At 58.8% G+C, this 17,760-nt stretch overlaps 1 long non-coding RNA gene across 1 annotated transcript in view; it reads right to left on the bottom strand.

Moving 5' to 3' along the window:
* LOC106504293 overlaps nt 853-17,760 on the bottom strand; it is an 82,785-nt gene continuing 65,877 nt past the window's right edge. The window contains exons 5-8 of the long non-coding RNA XR_002346225.1: nt 4,486-4,628; nt 3,536-3,868; nt 2,114-2,362; nt 853-1,716 (exon numbers count right to left, since the gene is read on the bottom strand). This is a non-coding gene — a long non-coding RNA (uncharacterized LOC106504293). The remainder of the gene's footprint in view (nt 1,717-2,113; nt 2,363-3,535; nt 3,869-4,485; nt 4,629-17,760) is intronic.

Raw genomic sequence — 17,760 nt, forward strand, 5'->3', positions numbered from 1 at the left:
CGGGTCCGCGCACGTTCGGGCTTGGAACCAGCTTCCCAACCTGACCCCGGGTCGTGAGGGATTCCTGCCAGTACCGTGAGCTTCAACCCACCTGTGAACCGGAGCAGTCTTGGCAAGAGAGGGTGTCAGTCCAAACGAGAGATCGCCTGGCCCCTCAGGACCCCTTCACGAGTGTCTAGCGGCTGTTTTACCTTCGGAGGCCAGGATCTCGGGGTGGCCTTTGGGGCGGATGGTCAGACAGGGAGCTTCCCCACGCGCCTCAAAAGGCTCCCGGTCTGCTTCGGAGAGCAGAGGTGGAGGGAGGGAGCAGAGGCTGGTCCTGAAAACCTGACAAATGTGTGTCCACACTTCCGCCTCCTCAACAGACACGAATATCTGTACAACTAGAAAGACTTCGCTTCTGCGCACCAGACTCACTAGAGCGCGTGCACACCTCGCCCCCACGGCGGTCACTCCCGCTTCGCTGGCAGAGTCTCACTCATCTTTTTAGCGGTTGCAGGGGTCTCCGTGTTGCACATGGATTCCGCTGATGGGACCTGCCGTCTGCTGAGCAGTATTTACTTTGTAGACCTCTTTGCCATGGGGAACAGGCTGCTACATTGTCTTTAGGCAGTTCTTTTCTTTTTTTTCTTTTTGCCTTTTTGCCTTTTCTAGGGCCGCTCCTGTGGCATATGGAGGTTCCCAGGCTAGGGATCGAATCGGAGCTGCAGCCGCCGGCCCATGCCACAGCCACAGCAATGCAGGATCCGAGCCACGTCTGCAACCTACACCACAGCTCACGGCAACGCCAGATCCTTAACCCACGGAGCAAGGGCAGGGATTGAACCCGCCACCTCATGGTTCCTAGTCGGATTTGTTTCCACTGTGCCATGACGGGAACTCCTGCCCTTGCCTTTGAATGTCTTCAAGTTTGCCGAGCTGTGAGCTTCCCCAAGTGGAAGTAACTTCCCCAGCATTTCCCTTAGTGAATGTTAGCAAAGTTGCTGGGTTCCAAAGAGCACCTGGCCGGTGACGGGAGCAGTGCTTGTGGGGCCCTGGGAGTCTGCATTGGCCACGAAGTGGGCCCTGGGGACGGGGGCGGGGCAGGGGTGGTGTGTGCTGGGGGCGGGGGCGTTCCTGGAACTCGGCAGGGGACGCGGGCGGCAGTCTCAGGAAACGCTGATCTAATACACTGATGATACCTGACCACACACTGCCCTTTATGAAGCACCTGGCACAGCCAGGGCAGGTCCCACTACTGGACCCAACGTCCCAAGGAGACCCTGAGATTCGGGAGACGGCACGGCTTCCGAAGGTCGCGCTATTACTGGAGCCCCGGAGGTCAAGCTGGAACCATCCCCCACCCAGGCTCCTCCACATGCTGAGCCCGACCTATGAGAGCTGTTAGGAGGGTGGGGGGATGGGAGGGACTCAGGGAACAGGCACTCTGCAGATCCCAGCCCGTAGCTCCCTGGCCCCACCTGCCTCCCTGTGAGGCCCCGCCCCCTGGTGCTCCACCCGCTGCGGCCCCGGCCACACCACGGCTCAGGGCAACGTGGGGTCCTTAACTCACTGAGCGAGTCCAGGATTGAACCTGCATCCTCATGGATGCTACGTCAGGATACTTCGCTGAGCCACACCGGGAAGGCCGGGTGAATCGTATTCCGTCACATCGCACACCACATTCTGCTCATCCGTTCACCCATCAATGGACACTTGGTTGATTCTCTCTTCTTGCTGTGAAGAATGCTGCTGTGAACATGTGCAAACATCTGTGACAATTCCTCTCTCAGTTCTCTCTCAGTTGCATCATCATATGGAAATACTGTGATTAATTTTTGAATTCAAGAATCTTCTAGGAATTCCCTGGTGGCTCAGTGGCTTAAGGACCTGGCATTGTCACTGCTGCAGTGGCAGTTAGATCCCTGGCCTGGGAGGGTCTGCATTCCACAGGTGCAGCAAAAATAAAAAATAAATAAAAATAGAAAAGACTCTTCTAGTGACCTAGGGAGACAGAACCGGCATACGAGAAACCATCTGAGCCCAAGTCGCAGAAAGAGCTCCACTTACACCCAGAACCTGGCAGCTGCAAAGCCCCACCGCCCCCCTCCCCTGGGAGGCCTTGCACACACACCTCAGTCAGACCTTGGAGCCTGCAACAGTGGGGTCCGCGTGGAAGGTCCTCTTTCTAGTCTAAGGTGCAGATGGGCCTCACATCTCAGCATCTCTAAACCAGCTGCGCTCGGTTTGGTGGTGTGCCGAGTCCTCGTGCAGCATTTTCTCCTCCCTCCTGGGACATCCTGCCGCAGCGGGGGTCTCAGGCTCCAGGCACCGGCACCACGAAGATGAAAGCAGCAGAGGAGCCATCACCACGTTCCTTTTCCTTCAGAGGTAGGGGGCATAACCGTCAGGGGAGCCAAAGGCCAGGAAAAGAGATGCCTTGACCCCCTGGGAAGGGGCAGGGGTCTGCGCGGGATCATTCAGGATGGAGGGGGACCCAGCAGATCAGAGTCCAGGGGACGGGGCCAACTCCTAACGGAGGCTGCAGGAGGGGGGCGCATTTTCGTGTGTGTTCCCCTGATCAAGTTTCAGAAGGGAATTAAGTCAGTCAGAGAAAGACAAACACCACGAGACTGCCCCACACACATGTGGAGCCTAAAGCAACAGCAACAACAACAGCAGAAGCCAAGCTCGTGGATCGCTAGATAGTCAAGAAGCTGTCCAGAACCCGCAGGACCCTCCGGGCGCAGGACCAGCACGTGAAGGGGCGACATCCCTGCCAGGATCCCAGAGCAGGGCTCGGCCCTCGCAGGCGCCCGTCAACTCCCCCTGAGCTGCGCTCACAGCGCCTCTGAGCGGGTCCAACGTGCTCCCAGTGGAAGCGGGGATGCTCTCCCGACCAATCCTACATCAACAGCGGTCGTGGAGAACAGGCCTTGGAGGCTGGGGCCGAGGAAAGGCAGTGCCTGGACATCTGCCGATGGGCAGGTGGCCGTGTAAGTGTGTGCGCGTGCGCGTGCAGGGTTACGGGGGAGGGGCCGGCTGAGACAGGAGCCATCAGTTACCTACTTTCCCAGAACTGGCTCCAGGCAGATAATGGCACCACGTGGCCTGACCCAAGGCTCCAAGCTCAGTTGCCTGAGCTTAGTTCCAAGGCCGTGGAATGTCCTCTCAGCCGCTGGTCCCAAGGGGCCTAGAATAAGGGGCGGGAACGAGAGGGGTCCCCGCTAGTCCTCTGATAACCCCCAGTGTGGCTGCTGGAGAGAAGGAAAGGTGGGCCTCGGGGTCCCCAGAACTGGCCTGAGGCCTCGCCGGCTGGCCGTGACACCAAGCGCGTGTGACTTAACTTCTCCCGGCCGCAGCGCTGAGATCGTCACACCCTCCACATTTCAGAGGTTCCTACACTTTCTCTGAGGCGGGTGCTGCGCAGAGCACTCGGCCACCCCGCAGCTTTCCTGAATAATCAGATGAGCTGCAACCTGGCCAGAATACCTATAACCAAGAAAGCCACAGAGAAACTCTGCATTGAAAAAGGAGCATATTAGCATATAATTACCACGTTAATCAAGAGGAGAAAGGAGGCAGCGTGCTGGATTGTAAATGGTAAAACGAGTCCAAAACTCTGATGCGGTTGCCAGTTGTCAGGTGTGCTCGCAGGGCGAGCGAGGCTTGCTCTCAGACTTTCAGCACCGGCAGCCCATGTGTTCACTGTCGCGGGTCTTGACGTGGGATTTCTCCTTCGGATGCTCGAAGACGAAGCGCTGCCCTTGGCGTCAGCGACTCAGAGACACAGAGCTCTTGCCTTTCTTCTCACTGTGCGACGACGCAGCACCGTAAACACAGAGAGGAGAGCTGGGAAAACCGCAGCGGGAAGGCCGACGAGACAGACCTGAAAGAAGTTAAACCTAAGTGAGGGCTTGGCTGAGCCGTGGGATAAAATGCCGAAGGACATCTGGCGTCGAGGCACAGTCTACGGCACAGGAAGGGGCTGATCTAGAGAAATTCTGTCAGACGGCTGTTAGATTAGGACCTTAAGCCTCCTAAGCAGCTCAGTCAATGCAAATCCAGGGTGGGCTGACCTCTGCATGCCAACGTCCTATCCTTGCTTTTGCCTGGGGCACCAACCTTCAAACATTGAGGGTGGTGCAGCGACGGCAGAGGAGATGGTGGTGGTGGTGACGGTGGTGGTGGTGGTGGTGGTTGTGGTGACGGTGGTGACAGTGGTGGTGATGATGTAACAGTGAAGGTGGCTGTAGTGATGACGGCGGGGAGGAGGGTGGGGGGACGACAGTAGGGGATGGCGGCGTTAATGGTGGTGGTGTGTGTGTGTGTGTGTGTGTGTGTGTGTTAGCTACAACCATTCCTTAGAGTAAGCAAAATGACGCGCCCAATGCTCATTAGAAAGGATCCAGCGGACAACACCCCAAGTAAAACATCAAGTTAAACAGACCACACTGAGAGGTTTTAAGACGGGTTTCCCTTTCAAGCGTCCCGTTCTCTCCCCACCCCTTCCCCTGCCTCTTCCTTGGGGCGACCGTCAGCGCAACCTTCGCGTCTCCGCGTTTCCTCTGCGCTTCAGTCTTCACGAAGGCCGGTGCGCTTTCCGAAGGCCAGTTGCGACCCCTTGGCTTGGGCGCGCCCTTCTCCATCTGGAGGGAAATAAGACACGTGTGATCACACAGGGGCCCGCGTTCCACTTGACCGCGGGCCGCCCTGCCCTGTGGAGGAGCAGGTGTGGTCTTCGGGGAGGACGTTTGAAATCAAACCCATCTGTTTGAATTCATTGTGAACACGGAGGTTCCGAGCCCTAAGTAAAATGGAAAAACGATGTTGTGTGGTTTTCAGAGCAAGTCGAATGGCCCAAATCACGCCTATCGCCTCATCCCAGCACAAACACGGTGTCCCCTCATCTCCCTGGGAGCCGTTCGCAAATCAGTTCCTTCCAGACTTGGGCTCTTTCATCTTCTTCCTCAGCTCCCCCTTCAGGGCAGTCGCAAATCTCTGATCCAAACTAAGTCTCCTGGCAAGTACATGCCGCCAATTTGTTTTTTAAATTACATTTTAGACCCTGAGGCCCAAAGAGAAAACACCTGGGAAGCAGGCAAGTCTTAGAAATGCACTGAGCAGCTTTAAAAATAATTCAAAGGAGCTGCATTCCTGAGCTGAGGGTTTTATTAGCCGATGTTAATTCTCAAAAAAATATATCCCAGCAGCTCAGAGTGCAAGCACACTAAGGTTTTGCTATCGAATGCTCGAGAGAAATCTTGAAAACAAGGCTTTGCCCACTTGACTTTTAGGAGACCAAAAAAAAAAAGTCAGCATAAATGAAATAATGTTGGCATTGTGGGGGGAATTAACAATAAAGAATAAATGCCTTTCCGTGGAAGTTTCTAGAGACCATGGCCGAGAAGCCCCTTCTCCCATACCTGCCACTGTTCTGGGAATAGGGCTTTTTTTCAAAGGGAGCTGCCCGAGGACCCTCCAACCAGCAAGCGGCCATCGGCAGCCCTGAGACAGGGCCACCCGCCCTCCTCAGCTGATGAGCAACAGTGGGACGGCGGCTACGTTGCACGCCAAGGGCCGGCTCAGGATGGGGAAGCCTGTTCTTTGAGGACTGCCGCACGTGCCACCAAGGCCCCTCTGCCCCGAGGGAGCGCGGCATGGCCAACGCGGCCTGTTCACGGCTGGAAGCGCGTCCCCTGCGCCTCTGCCGCTGTCCTGCAGGGAGGAGAAGGGCACTGGAAGCAGACCCTGCTACCCCGGGGCCTGGAGGGACCTGGCGAGCTGGGGAACGACAAGCACGGTTGGGCCCGTGAGGGTCAGGAGCCAGGAAAGGATGTCGCAGACAGCAGGATGGGGCCCTCCGCCCCCACTTCTCCTGCTCCCTCTCCTCTCCTCCCGGCTCCCCTGCCCCTGCCTCTCCTCCCACCCCCGTCTCTGGGTCTCTGTCTCTGTCTCTCTGGGTCTCTGTCTCCTTCTGTCTGTCTGTCTCTGTCTTTCAATCTCTGTGTGTCTCTCCGTCTCTCTCTGTCTCTCTGTGTGTCTCTCTATCTCTCCATCTCTCTCTGTCTCTTTATCTTCGTCTATCTCTGTCTTTCAATCTCTGTGTGTCTCTTTCTGTCTCTCTGTCTCTCCATCTCTCTCTGTCTCTGCCATCTTTCTCTGTGTCTCTCTCAGTGATGGGGCAGAGACGGCTGCTCCCGCTTCCTAAAGCTCGGCCCTGTCCCAGCCCAGGTTCTGACCGGGTCTGTGTGGTGACTCTGGTTTCAACTCCCAGGTCCTGGGGCGAGCTCCTTGCTGGAACCGTGCGGCTGTGACGTTAAAGATAAACGTCTGACTCCTCGGGCGCCGTTTCCTGGACGCCTCTGGCAGTAAAGCGTCGGGGGCCTGAGCAGTAACGAGTTGTAGGGCCTTGGTCAAGGTCCTTGCCTCTCTGCCTCTGTCTGTAAGATAGATTCAGGAACCGAACCTATCACACAGCCGCCGGGAGAGTGAACGCAACGGTGAGGGGAGCAGTTCATGGTGCTCTGGCACAGATGCCCACGCCATCCTAGGGCCACCGGGAGGCCACCGTCTGGCGGCCGCCTGAACGCGTTTGCTCCCGGAAACATTAACCACGGCTGCTGGGTCCCCATGAACCAGTCAAACCTTTGACACCCACCAGCCCAGTCATGTCACCTTGTGCCCAGCTCGTGTCCCATCTGCACAACCGCAGGGTGCCCCAGCCGTCATGTCCCCCACGGGCTCCTCCAGGGCCGTCCCGTGGAGTGTGCGGGAATCTGAAACACGCTCACCCGCATCCCTCTCCCCCTCGGCCACTCAGGTCCCGCTTTGACACCCCCACGCTGCCAACACGCTGCCGGCCCAGAGGTGCCGGTCGCTGCCCGGCGCAAGAACCTGCCCTTGGAGAGGGACGTCTCTCCAGATCCCACAGGACCGACGTGCCTCCCGTCCCGGGGCACACGCTCCCACCCCGCCTCCGCCCCAGCGCTGGCTGCGCACTGCGGACACCACGGACAGACGCACAGGTGACTGTGGCGTCTCCTCCCCATCTCGGAGCAGCCGACGACTCGTTGTGAGTTACGTCCCCTGCAGCTCCAGGGCTGCTTCTGTGAAATGACTCTGAACCCCTTAGTGACGTGGTAAAGATCAAATGAGATCACGTATTTAAAGTCCTAGAGATTTCCAGCTTCTGAAAGTGTCAAAACTTTATACCAGACTCACCTCCCTGCTAGCACCAATTAGAAGCTTTGAATGGAAGACAGATGCAGCTACTCTGAGGCACACAGAGTGAGACCCGCCTTTACCCACTGTGTCCCCTTGGGCATCTCCTTACAGGCCCCCGGGGGCTGCGAGCCGAGCGAAACAGCAGCCTCTGGGGCTAAAAAGGCAGAGGCCAGAGCCTGGGCCCGCACGGTGACTACGAATCAAGGGCAGGAAAGAACTCCAGAAGGAACGGACCCAGCCGGGGCTCGATGCCTGCTGGCATTTGTCATGCCAACGTTTTTCACAGGAATATCACCCGACCTGGAATTTCTATACCATGTCATCCATAGTGTCCAATACACCATAAAAATTTCTTCACATGAAAAGAAGCAGGAAAATATGACCCAAATAGTCAAGAGAAAAAGCAGTCGGCGGTCAGTCAGATTCACAGATGGCCCTAAATCAGCAAAAAGAGACATGGTAAGAAAGTTTCAGGGTGAGATGGATATACAGATAAAGAGTGAGGATTTTAGGAGAGAAAAAGAAATTCTAGGAGTTCCTGTCATGGCGCAGTAGTTAATGAATACATCTAGGAACTATGAGGTGGCGGGTTCGATCCCTGGCCTTGCTCAGTGGGTTAAGGCTCCGGCGTTGCCGTGAGCTGTGGTGTAGGTCGCAGACGCAGCTTGGATCCCGCGTTGCTGTGGCTCTGGCGTAGGCCAGAGGCTACAGCTCCGATTAGATCCCTAGCCTGGGAACCTCCATATGCCGCGGGAGTGGCCCAAGAAATGGCAAAAAATGACCAAAAAAAAAAAAAAGAAAGAAAGAAAGAAATTCTAAATAAATAAATACATCTCCTAGAACTGAGTGCTAAATATCTGCAATTTTAAACAAATCTTCGCAATGCAGAATGGTTCAAATTGATGACTCTTGGAGTTCCCTGATGACCCTGCAGTTAAGGACGGGGCGTTGTCACTGCGCAGGCTGGGTCCCTGGCCCAGGAACCTCCACCGGCTGTGGGCGTGACCAGAAAAAAGAGATGAATGACCTTGAAGACAGAAAACTTCAGAAATTATCCAAACCAAAGAACTGGAAAAAACGATGAGAAAACAATGAATAGAGCCAAACTGCCGTGTAAGAAAGTCTCAGGCGGTGTAACCTGTGTGTAGCTGGAGTCCAAGCAGGAGAGAAAAGAGAAAATGGGACAGAAAAAATACTCGAAAAAGTGCTGGCCCGAATTTTTCCTAATTTGACTAAAAACACAATCCCCGGATGTTTCAGGTGACGAAGTCCCAAGACAGATAAACGCAGGTAAAACCTCACCTCGGCCCTTGATCCGCGAGTCGCCAAAAAGTCACGAGAAAGAAAAACACGGTTATAAAGAAGCGGAGAAACAGGACACGTTAAGGTTGCCGATGTCTCCTCAGAAACCCTGGAGGCCAAATAAAGGGGACTGACACCGATAAGGGGCTGAGAGGAAGTAAAACGCTGAAGTCTCCGGCCCCGAAGACACCTTCCAAAGCGAGGGCCACACAAGGAGCTCACCCGAGGCGCGTGGGAGCCGAGCGCAGGCCGTGGAGACAGGCCTCCCAGGAGCCGCGTCGGGGGACGGACGGGGTTCCCGGGCGGGAGAGCCGGGGACAGCTGAGGGACGTCTGGCCCCGGAGTGCGCCCAGCCTGACGGCCAGGGACAGGGAGGCCTGGAGCCGCCAGCAGGGAGCACAGGCTGCAGAGAGAAGCGCGGTTTTGCCTGACTTCTTACTCCAATGAGGCAGGCGGGCGGCACCGGGCTGAGCCTGTGCCCTGCGCCAAGGTCATGGTCCCGGCAACTTCTGACTCGGGACAGAGCTCTTGACAAGGCTGTGCCGCTGAATTCCAGGGTCTTCAATGTCCGCTTCCCACCTCACGCATCCTCGCCCTCGGGAAGCCCCCGCGGCATCTTAGAAAACCCCCATCACCAGTCAGGACACGCGGGCCTGCGGGGTCACGGCCCAGAGCCACCTCTGCAGACATGAGCCCTCCCCCGTCCAGAGGGGGCGTTCACCTCCTACCCTCCGGCCCTGGGACCGGTTCAATGCAGTGGGAAGGGCACGTGGGCACGGGCCTGGACCTTCAGAGGGCTTGGTCTTTAGGGTTGTGGGGTTAAGGAGTCTGATAATCCTGCCGGAGAGAACCCCAAGAGATAAAGGCTCAGCCAGCCCCCAGGCGGGGCCAGCTGTCCCTTCAGAGGCGTCAGCCACAGAGGGAGGCCAGCCCCACCAGGCCTCCAGCGGCCGGCCGCTTTGGGAATGACCCTGGCGAGACCACAGAAGCTCTGCCCGGCGACCCTGGACCACACAGCAGAACTGTCAGTAAGCAAGTGGTTGTGAACTTAAGCTACCAAGTTTGGGTGGGTTATTACTCGGTGATAAATAACGGATACAGGAACTACAGAAAATTGATTCTAAATGGATTAAAGCTAAAATTTTTAAGGACTGAATACAGATCTAGTCCCTTTTTCTTTTTCTAAAGAGAATCAGAAAGATTCTATTACAAATGAACTGCCCAGCAGGCAGCACCAGCATATTTCACACCTACTGGACCAAAAACTGGAAGGCACAGAGCTTGCAACTTACTGAAAGAGCATCTTCACACGAGAAACTGCACTCGACGTGATCGCTGGTAATGGTGACATGCGGGCCAGGCAGGGGGTGTGGTGAAGTCAAACTGGCATCCGAAGGCAGGACAAGAGAAGATTGAGGATGCTCCTGCTGTGACTCAGTGGGTTCCCAATGCGACTAGAGGCCCTGAGGATGCGGGTTCCAGCCCTGGCCTCCAGCAGTGGGTTAAGGATCTGGTACTGCCATGAGCTGTGGTATAGGTCGCACAGGCAGCTCCAATCAGACCTCTAGCCTGGGAACTTCCATACGCTGCAGGTGCAGCCCTAAAAAAAAAAAATTAAAAAAAGAAAATTCCCCGTGTGTGTGTGAGTGTGTGTGTGTGTGTGTGTGTGTGTTTGGGCCTCCTCCCTCCTACCCCCGATGAGCAGCGTGCATGTGCACAGCACATGAGCCAGAGCATGTTCCCGGCACGTGGGCCAGAGCCCTCCAAGGCGGGACGCCTGGCAGGACGCCTGCTCGACTGCAAAGATCAGTTTTGGTCTTTCATCCGATGCTCGCACTGTAACTCCTTCAAAGCGTAACGCTCTCCCCCAGCTCCGCAGGGCCTGGCGACTCGCTGGTCTTTGTCCGCACCTCCCTGGATTGTGTATCCCTGGTGGACTTTATGTAAAATACCAGCGCAGCATTTTGCTGTACAATCCTTTGTCTCAAAAATGAATGCTGTGTTTGTTTCAAGTGCACAGCAAAGTGATTCCGTGACACATCCTTTCACATGTGCACACGTGCAGCTGGGGTCTGGCGTTGCTGTGACTGTGGTATAGACGGGCAGCTGCAGTTCTGATTGAACCTCTGGCCCAGGAACTTCCATATACTGCAGGTGCAGCCGTAAAAAAAGAAAAAAATAAAATAAAAATTGCTTTTAAAAGAGCAGAATTGACAGGTGGATCAATACCAAAGTCCCCGTGGGTCACCCTGCTCCCGAGTGGCAGAGCAGGAGACAGCAGGTCATTCTCTGGTCTCACCTGCACAGCACCTGCTCGGTGGGGCAGCCACCGTGGGCCCTATTTGGGCTCAGCCTCACTGTGACCTGGCGGACTGCATGCACGTAGCCTCGGCCTCAAGCCCTCAGAGGCACAGGGCGCCTCGAGCCTCACCATTGTCTCTAGGATTCAAGAGGCTTCCAGAACCACGGAGAGCCCCCATCAACACCCTCCTCGATTCATGCCGTAGATTCCTGGGGCTGCTCTAACGAACGCCACAGGCTGGAGGCTCACAGCACCGGAATTTGCTTTCCTGACGTCCTGAAGGCTGGCAGCAGGTTGGTCTCCTCTCTCCGCGGCTTGTGGACACAGCCTCCCTGCGTCTGCCCCCCCCACCCCTCCCCCCGTGCTCATGTGTCACGAGGACACCAGCCACGTGTCCCAGACACCTTGGTCGCCTCTGTAAAGACCCTGTGCCAAAGGCAGTCACGCCCGCGACCTGGAGGCTAGGGCCTCCTCAGATGGAAGGTGGGGGCAGAGAAGGCCAGCTCAACCAAGACCCCGGAAAGTCTGCCCCCCAAAGCTCACACCGGCTCAGTCTTGCAAGGTCAAGGCTCTTGATCTTGCTCCCCAGACCTCTGCACAGCGGAGCGGCCTCTTCGAAACTCACGGCATATTCTCACGGCATATTCAAAACGAAACTCCTTCTGGTTTTCCCAGCGAAACACTCGTCGTTCTAAGGCTGATCTTATCAAAAGGCTGTGTCAGCACAAAGCCTTCTGGATTTGCACACGGGACCCACAGTGTCAAGAAGAAGCTGGCCTGCAGCCTCCTCCTTCTGGAGCGAGTTGACACCCAATACCCTTCACAGCGCTCTTTTGCAGCTTAAACTGTATATTCCCCAAGCCCCCGGCTGAATGCATAAGCTGAATCGGGGCCGGGGGTGCGCAACTTTGAATAACGCTGGCTCCGTCTGTGAAACCCTATACGGCTTTGTCGGTGACCCAGACAGTAGTTCTTGCCCCCAAATAATGGTTTGCTTCTCACATTAGGCTTATTAGCTTGACAGAGGGCCAAAGAGTGCAGACTCAAGAATCTGAAAGGACCCATCTTCCCAGCAAGGCCCTGGCAAAGCCGCCAAGGCGTGGGAGACGGAAAGGGCTCGGCTCCGGTCCCGCGTCCCCTGGGGGGCGGGCCAGGCGCGCACGCATTTGATGTGGAAATAGGAGCCCTGGGGTCCCGTTGTGGCTCAGTGGGTAACAAGCCTGACCCGTATCCGTGAGGCCGTGGGTTGGATCCCTGGCCCGCTCAGGGGCTTAAGGCTCTGACGTTGCCACGAGCTGTGGTGTAGGTGGAAGACGCAGCTTGGATCCTGCGTTGCTGGGGCTGTGGTGTAGGCTGGCAGCTGCTACTCCGACTCAACCCCCGGCCTGGGAACTTCCATGTGCCGCGAGTGAGGCCATTAAATAAGAAAAAAATAAAGAACAAGAAATGGGAGCCCTGATGCTTTTGCACAGACGTCCTACAGAGCCTTCTGCCCGGGTGTTCCCGGCCACGACGCCCGCGAGGCCCGCAATGCAGCAGAGTCTCAGATGGGACCCCTTGGCCCTGCCTTGTGGAGCACAGCGTCTGAGCAGATGCTCCAGGAAACAGGAAGGACGACCCTCCTGGAAGCCCAGGCTGAGCCTCCTTCCTGTGAAAGGGGGGACCCTGGGGAAGGGATGGAAGAGCTGCTTAGTCCAAGGGCCCAGGGTAAGCGCCTTGTGTTTGCAAGAGAACAGCACTGGGGGCAGGCTGGCTGGTGCCCAGCCGGGGGACAGGGGCCAGCAGGAGGTGGTTGCAGGGCAGGGATGGGCAGGCTACCCCTCCTCCCAGCCATCCTGCTGCTCCCTTCCTGGGGAGCAGCCCCACCACAGGCAACAGCCCCTCCCCTCTGCCTCGCAGCCTGCAGGATGTGGGCAGCACCCGTTCTGGTCACCCGCCTCTAAAGCTGGCACATCCTCCTCCCCGTGGCCTTGCTGTGCAGGTTACGTAGAGCGGGAAAGAGCCTGGCCTGGTGTCCCACGACTACGCCGAGGCTGCGGGTTCCATCCCCATGCACACTGCCTGGGGACGGGCACTGTCGGTGCCAGCTCCCCAAATGGCCCCTGCGGGCACCCTGCTGGCCACGCCTCACACGGAGGCCCGCGGGCTCGACCTCCTTCCCGGGGCAGCTCAGGACCCCCGGGTGGCCACGGGGCTCCGTCCACCCTCGGGAGAAGGAGGACCTCGGCGATGCTTGCACCCCGGGGAGGGGGCCGGTGGCCCCACAACTAGAGGCTCTTTCTTGGTGAAAGTCCAGGCAAAACCCCTGACTTGCTGAAGACCCTCCCCTGCTCTGCAAGTGACGGTCGTTTCCAAAGGAGGCTCCGGGAAGCCGGGGGACGAGCCGACCTTGAGCTGGGTCTGCGCCCCGCCCGCCTGCCAGCCCATCGGGAGAGACCGTGGCCTCGGACCTCCGGACCCTCCGCTCCAGCAGCGTCTGGTCCGTAGTGACCACAGCATCGCACGTGCAACCACATGTGCCGGAGGAAAGAAGGGGGACACAACGCAGACGCACACGTCGCCATTTCCGCGGGCCCATTTCTGCAACAGCGTCGACAGGCTGGTAGCTCTCAGAGGCCAAAGCCCGAATTTCCTATAAAATGACACTAAAACCCGGGGCTCAATTTGAGGACTGACTCCAGAATTCAACCTACGAGAACAGCGTGTTTCAAACTAAGGGTCTCACCCCATTCATGGGTCACGACGTCCATTAGTGGCTGTGACCGGCGTTGTCCTGCAACAAAGAAAACGAAGGGACGGGGACAGACCAGGTGACGGGGAGGAAGAGGGGGTCAGAGCGGGGCGGAGACGTAAGCACAGTTCTGGGACCTTAGGCTGCGCACGGGGACGAGGCGGGCTGGGAGCAGAGCGCCTTTCTGATGGCAGGTGGCTCCAGACAGCCTTTGCCCCCACGGCTGCTTTCACCCCGGGGGAGCTGGGACGGATCCCAGGCCTTGCGGCGGCTCCCGTTGTGTTGGCAAAACCCTCTGGGATGCTTTATATCACCTCAGTGCAAAGGTTTCAACTAAAGCACAAGTTTCTGGGTGGAGTCCCCAGGCCCCCGGAGTCTGCCGTTTGTTACCTGGAGGTAAGGAAGCCACACTGGGGCTAAACTGTCCTCTTCTCAGGGACCCGAGAGCACGCACGCCTGACCTTTCGGAAGGAGCAGCCGGCAGGGCCTGTGGTCCCCACACAAAGTCTTGGGTCCCAGGGCTTATTTCAGGACGAGGAAATCTGAGCTGGGAACTGCAGTCTCAGGAGCCCCAGAGTAAACAGGACCCAAGGCCAAATGAGCAGCCCCCCCCACGGGTCTCGGCCTGAGAGGGGGTCTCACTTCCGCTCAGAAAAGGTTGTTCCTTCCGAGCTGCTCTAATTGTCTCAAAGTTCCTGCTTTCACACCCCCCACCAAAAGCCTCCTGTCGCCTCCAACTACCGATCCTAAAAGCCAAAGGGAAGAGAATTCCGCTCCCCTCAAAGTTCCCGAATTGACCGCTTCAAGACGCACAGCCCGGGATCCCACCCGCCGGAACCTCCGGAGGGCCTGGGTCAGGATTCAGGACCTCCTTCGGCCCAGCATGCTCTCGTCACTGGCTTGATCTCACACAAAACAAAACGAGCCACCGGGCCGGGCTATCAGACGGAGGCCAGCAAACCCAGCGCCCTTTGAAAGAACTGGACCCCAGTATCACCGCTGCCCGGCCTCCCACTGCCTTAGGATTGACCTCCTGGGGCGGGGGGGCTGCCACCAGAGACCACGTCTCCAGGTCGGGCGGGGGTGGGGGGCAGAGGAGCCCAGAGCGGGTGGCTCCGTGCTGGCAGGTCTCCAGACAGACACCATGCCTCCCGCGGCCCCTCCCTCAAGGGCGCTGGACTTGGCAGCAGGAGGGTCCCCAGCGGGCACCCTTCTCTCTGGCCCTGCTGGAACCCTAACTAGGCCTCTGCATCCTGGGCCTCAGCTTCCCAGCCCAGCTCCTGACCTGCCGCCCCGCCTCCACGGGCGAGTCCACGCTGCAGCGTTCTCAGCCAAGCAAGACAGGGCCTCATCTGCTGGCGACCCCGGGGCCGCAGGGGCTGCCCAGCCCCGTGGCTCCACGTCAGACCCGTGGAAAGCAAAGGCGGCCTTCTCTGGGGCAAAGCGCCCGCACGGAGAGCGTGGCAGGTGTACAGTGACTGTTCTCAGGAGACCTGGGTCTGTGAACGACCCAATTCACACCTCCGTGCTCGCCGGGGCCCCGCCCTCAGCCTCGCCCCACCCCAACCTGGTGGCCTGAAGGTGCTCGGGTCTCCTCGGGAACTCAGTTTGACGCCTGTGCTGGGTCTCGAGGGGGCAGGGACGGCTTGTCCTCTGTGCTCGCGGGGTCCCCCACCACCTTGTCAACAGCACGGGTACCAGCGCCCAACAGGGCAGGACAGCAGGGCTCCGGCTCAGCCTTCAGCTCCGTCCCTCATTCATCAAACACGCACATTCTGCACCGGGCACCCGGGGTCGCTTCCTGCCCGAGGGGCAACCAGGGCCTGCCTCCCCGACGAGATGAGAGGCCTCTGGGCCGGCGCTGGTCCAGGAGGCTGGAGTCCTCAGCAGCCCCCATGCTGGGTGACGCCAGGCCGGTTGCCGTGGGAGGAGCCAAGCCTGCACAGCTTTTCAGGCGCCCGGCCAGCTGGGCTCCAGGATGGGACCCAGTTCTGTCCCTGCCACTCTGCACCCCCGGGCACCCCTCATGTGTGCAGGGCTGTGCAGGTGGGGGGCACAGGCTGGTTCCCAACCCCTGTCCCTCCAGAGCCTGGGCTTGAGCCCCCACCCCCATGTGCACTTGGTGTGCGGAGCCCGCGTCTGGTTAAAGTGGAGAAAGCGGCCACTGGCAGGAGCTCTCACTGGGGCTGCAGGACGGGGGACGTGGTCCATCCCCAGGAGCACGGGGTCTGTGGGCCTCCCCAGAGGAGGAGTGCAGACCAGGTTCCCAGCAATGGAACCGAACCCCCGCCCCAGCTCTGCTCCCCCTGTCCGGCCCCTTGCCACGTCCTCCCTGCTTGCTGGCTGTGCTCAGGCGCTGGCCTTCACCAGGAGGGGCTCACGAGGGCCAGGCCCGCCCTCCACCCTGTCTCTGGGTCCCACCCGGCCCTCCTGTCATGTGGCCGGTCCCCCTGCAGAGTCTGGAGGTTGAGTGGGGGCTGGGATGGCGCCCCCAGGGCCCTCCCCTTCTAGTGGATGCAGTTGCCTACAGATATCTGCTGTCCCTGGGCTGCGTCCCCGGGGAGCTGGGCAGGTGGAAGCAGCCACACTCTGGGTCACGCTGGGAGTCGGGGTGACAAGCACGGGCCCCACGGACGGCTCGCTCCTGCCCTCGTGCTCCCACTCTCGCTGGGACTTTGCAGCAGAGGAAGTCACCTTGCGTGGAAGTCAACTAGTTGGCTCCACCAAGGTCACTGAACTGGGTGTGGAGAGGCCAACGGGGCCCTCACGACCCGCCCCCCAGGCAGCTAGCCTCATGCACCTTTATGGGGAGGGGTTCCCCCTCAACCCCGGGGCCACAGTATTCACAGCCGCCACGACACAGCCTCAGCAGGAAGCAGAGCCGCACAAACAGCAGGGACGTCTTTGTGGCAGGACATCAAGGCACCTGGGAGTCACCCCAGGCTGCAGCCTCCCTGCGAATCACCCGGAAGAGGGAGCTAGAAAGTGGCGCAAAGTCAGGCTCTGCCAGGAGAGGGCGGCGGAGAGACAGTCCTGAACGAAGGCTCCTGCCTGGACCAGTGCCCTCAGCCAGCATCCTGCACACTCACCGCCAGCCTCCCGCACACTCATCTCCAGCCCCAGCACGCCCACCTCCAGCCCCCGCACATTCACACTCCAGCACCCGCACACTCACACTCCAACTTCCTGCACACTCATTCTCCGAGTTTCTAGGACAGTGGTTGGAGGAGGGACTCGGGCCCCTCGGCGGAGAACGATGGTGAGGCTGCTCCGGGATGTCTCCAGCTGTTCCACGGGTGGCTCTGCCGTCCAGGAAGTCAGGCCCACGAGCTTCCTGACAAGGCCAGCCCTTGGGCCGGGGGCCACGACCCTCTCTCGAGCTCTGTCCCAGCCAGGGGACACCCTCCTCTTCCAGGCAGCAGGTCCTTCGAGGCCCACCGAGCTGTCAGCCATGCTCCACGTTCAGCCTTCCCGGCTCACAGCCCTGAGCAGCTCCTGCCTCCTGACGGGATCCCGGCGGACACACGGCCCCAGTGGCTACCGTATTCCCTGAACACGGCACTGGCTCCCTGCACCCAGACGAGGGAGCCCATGCCAGCTAAGGACGTGGAAACGGGCCACGCAAGGACGGCTGTGTGGAATCGAGGGCACAGCAGGAAGTGGGACCTGCTGCCCGCGTGTTCCCGACTTGCTGGCCCCGGAGACGGGCTTGGATCTGCTCGGCTGGACTCAGAAGACAGACAGACAGAGAAAAACAGGCAAAAGCTATGGGGGCGGGGAGGGCGGATGCCAGGTCTACCTACGAAAGAACCTTCTAGGGCTGCAGCCCTGGGGATGCGCATGCTCTGCCTCCGCTGCCTGAGGCTGCCCGGCACGCGCCCTGAGCGGGGGCCAGGCTGGACAGCCGCCCGGGACGGAGCCACCGAGGGCCCGGGGGCACAACGGAGAGACGGTCCACGCAGTTCTGAGAGGTCCCAACCAACAGGATGGAGAGCCGCCCACTCCAAAGAGAAAACGACAGAAAAGCTGCATGTCAACAGCAGGGGCTTTGACCTACACCCGTCTCCACATCACCCTCACATGGATGTCGCCAGCGGCGCCACCTAAGGAAGCTTCTCACTGGTTTTAGTATCTTGGTGCGGAAGGTCTGCCCGGCGAAAAGCAACGCAGCAGCGACAGCGCCCAAAACACAGTTATGTTGGGCTCCACATACACTAAG

Source organism: Sus scrofa, chromosome 7 (assembly GCF_000003025.6).
Source record: "Sus scrofa isolate TJ Tabasco breed Duroc chromosome 7, Sscrofa11.1, whole genome shotgun sequence".
Taxonomy (NCBI): Eukaryota; Metazoa; Chordata; class Mammalia; order Artiodactyla; family Suidae; genus Sus; species Sus scrofa.